Raw genomic sequence first — 3,255 nt, forward strand, 5'->3', positions numbered from 1 at the left:
GTCTGCAATTAGTACTCCACCGAAGACACTTGGGAAACATTGATTTTAATTAAATAAATTATAGATCAAAAGGAAAGCTTCGAGACTACTTTTTTTCTACTCACTTCAGTTTCCTCATATGTAAAATGGGGATGATAATGCCCAGCCACCTACCTCAAAAGTTTGTCAACAGATTAAATAAATGAATATTTTTTTAAGATTTTATTTATTTATTTATTTATTTATTTATTTATTTTAACGTTTTATTTATTTTTGAAGGAGAGAGAGACAGAGCGTGAGCGGGGGAGGGGCAGAGAGAGAGTGGGAGACACAGAACCCGAAGCAGGCTCCAGGCTCTGGGCTGTCAGCACAGAGCCCGATGCGGGGCTCGAACTCACAAGCGGTGAGATGATGACCTGAGCCGAAGTCAGATGCTCAATGGACTGAGCCACCCAGGCGCCCCTTTTTAAATTTTATTTAAATCCAAGTTAGTTAACATATAATGTAATAATGGTTTCAGGAGCAGAATTTAATGCTTCATCATTTCCATATAATACCCAGTGCTCATCCCCACAAGTGCCTTCCGTAATACCCATCACCCATTTAGCCCATCCCCCACCCACCTCCCCTCCAGCAGCCCTCAGTTTGTTCTCTGTATTCAAGAGTCCCTTTTGGCTTGTCTCCCTCTCTCTTTCTTATTTTTCCTTCCCTTCCCCTATGTTCATCTGTTTTGTTTCTTGAATTCCAGATAAAGGCTGATATGTATTAACAGAAGACCTTCAATACATTTAAGAAGTGGGTTCGTTTCCGGCCCTATTTTACAGAAGGGGAATTGAAGGGCAAAGAGGTGAAACAATTTGAGTGAGGTCACAGGGCTAAGGAATGAGAAGGTCAAGGGTCAAACCCCCTCAGGCTGACCCCCGGGGTGAGTTCTCCCAGCTATTGAGCCTTCTTGCCCCTCAGCTCCACGCTGGCCAGGTCTCCATCCACAGTGAACGGCATTGGTTTCAGCAGGTCCTCGGCTCTTGGCTCCTGGCCGTTTACTGCCGGCGGTGTGCTCACGACGCGATACATTTTGCCAGGCGGCACCGTGGACTCAGGGGTCTTGGTCAAGGCTTCCCCCTTGTCTGCACGTGCAGCTCGGTCCTCTCCCCAGGCTGAGAAAGCTGCAGCCACACGCTGTGGTTTATAGAGGCCTTGTCTGTATCCCTGTGTCCAGGCCTACCCAGGCGGGGAGAATCCAGAGTCAGAAGAGTCTAAGGATGTCATGAGCGTCAGAGGTCTGGGGAACAGTGGCCCTCTGTCCCCGCCCGGAGAGGCCCGGGGATCTTGACATGCACAGGGTCAGCCCCAGAGCGGACCCCCTCCTGAGAAAACCACAGGAGGAAGAGAACACTTCACCTACCGTGTCTTCCTAAAGAAGCTTTGAGTCTGATGCTGAGTTGCGCCCACGACGCGGGCCATCATCCTGCCTCTGAGCAAACCGAGAGCTAGAGAAAGAAGGTGATTTGTGTTTGGCCGTGGAGCCAGCAAGCTGCAAAGTAGGGACGCAGACTTGAGTGGCTTCACTCCAAACCCCGTTCTGTCTAACTTCCCTGCACATGCCCAGCAAACGTAGAGGGGTCGGAAGGAAGGACCTGTGGGTGAAATTAGGGCAGATCAATCTACAGAGGCCCTTTATCTGCGGCTGTGATGCAACGGGCCTTGGGCTTAACTAACACCAGCCAGTTCAGAGATGCCCAGGATAATAAGCTGTGCCTCTGTCCAATTCTCTCTGGAGTTATAAGCTGAGACCAAGACATCCATCTTTCTTCCTTCCAAGGAGTCACCTGATGGGAACTGGGGTCATGTCAGCGTTTCCAGGAGGCGTATTTATGTAGTGCTTTTATCAAGCAGAGCCATGGCCATGATCCCACAGCAGGGCTGGGTCAGGCAATTGAAGCATTACATCATCTCAGCTGAGCTGTTTTGGAAAGAGGAGCCAGAAGAAAAGGGTGAAAGGGTCCAGGATGGTGGAGAGAGAGAGAGAGAGAAAAAGAAAAAACAAAAAAACAAAAAAACAAAAAAACAAACCTCATGTGTTGAGCAGCTAAAGTAGGCTAGATTTCCAACCAGGTATCTCACAGACATGATCTGAGTCCGTCTTACCTGAGTTCCTCAAAGCAGATGAAAAACCAGTTGCACAGATGAAAAAATTAGTCTGGAGGGGTAAAGAGGTTCTGCAGTTTGGCATCTGTGATTCAGACTCAGATCTTTTGGATTCCAATACCTGCCCTACTTTCCCTATTCCTTTCGGCGTCCGTGTCTTCAGAGAACGGTCCTGATTCTCCCACTTAACTGACTGCACCCAAGTTCTCCTACCCTGCTGAGCCTCAGACTTGTTGTCCAAAAACAGTAATAGTTCCTCCCTTCTCTAGAGATGGGCGGGACGTGAAGATCACAGATTTGAAAACATTTCGATCACTTGGACAATAGGTATGTAGTATTTTTGTAATTAGAAAAAGTGCTATTAAAAAAAGGGAAAGGACTGAATATATATCTTTTCCTCTTTTCTTCTTTATATATGTGTACGTGTGTGTCTGCATATATATACACACACACACACAGAGACACACACGCATAAAGGCACGCACACTGTGTATAATTATTTGTATATAAGTATCGCATCTAATTCTTCCGTAGAATCTTTCATAAACATTCAGCCTCGTGTGCATCCTTTTCTGACATGGTGATCGTGTGTTTTCCTGTTTGGGGATAACAATATCATTTTAAATCATGTAATACTTTACCTTGAAAAGGTTCACTTAACATGCTTCCAACACTCTAGTCTAATCGTGCCACTCAATGATTTATCTTCACGGTTTGTGCCAAATGTAGAGCATTTTGTGAGTTCTTCCTTCCTAAATAAAAGCTAAGGTTGTATATTTCCAGAGGGGTGGTGGTAGGAACATGGTCACTAGTGTTAGCCTGGGTTCAAATCCTGACTCTGCCACTTGTCTGCTACATGACCTTGGGTACGTTACAGCCCCTTCTAGATATAAAATGGGACAGTGGTAACACTTGCTTCTTAAGTAATAAAAGTGCATGTGAAATGCTCAGAATAGGGCCTGGAAATAATAAGTGCTCAATAAACATTTACCGCGATTATTTTATTCCAGCCCTAGAAACATAGAAGAGATGATAGTAAATTATTTCTGACCATTGTTTGTTTGAAGTTGCTTCCAGGTATGACTAACAGGGTCAGTTTAGAAATGCATTTTTTAAAGTTTATTTATT

General features: G+C 45.2%; 1 long non-coding RNA gene across 1 annotated transcript; it reads right to left on the reverse strand.

The window, feature by feature from the left end:
- Positions 1–775: 775 nt before the first annotated feature.
- LOC121034899 (uncharacterized) lies at positions 776–2,214 on the reverse strand. The gene is made up of 3 exons (XR_005792660.1): positions 2,128–2,214; positions 1,385–1,616; positions 776–1,200 (listed from the first exon to the last, which is right to left on the reverse strand). It is a non-coding gene; the product is annotated as an uncharacterized LOC121034899 (long non-coding RNA).
- Positions 2,215–3,255: the final 1,041 nt, after the last annotated feature.

This window comes from Herpailurus yagouaroundi, unplaced genomic scaffold (genome assembly GCF_014898765.1).
Source record: "Herpailurus yagouaroundi ecotype Mexico unplaced genomic scaffold, PumYag 160, whole genome shotgun sequence".
NCBI lineage: Eukaryota > Metazoa > Chordata > Mammalia > Carnivora > Felidae > Herpailurus > Herpailurus yagouaroundi.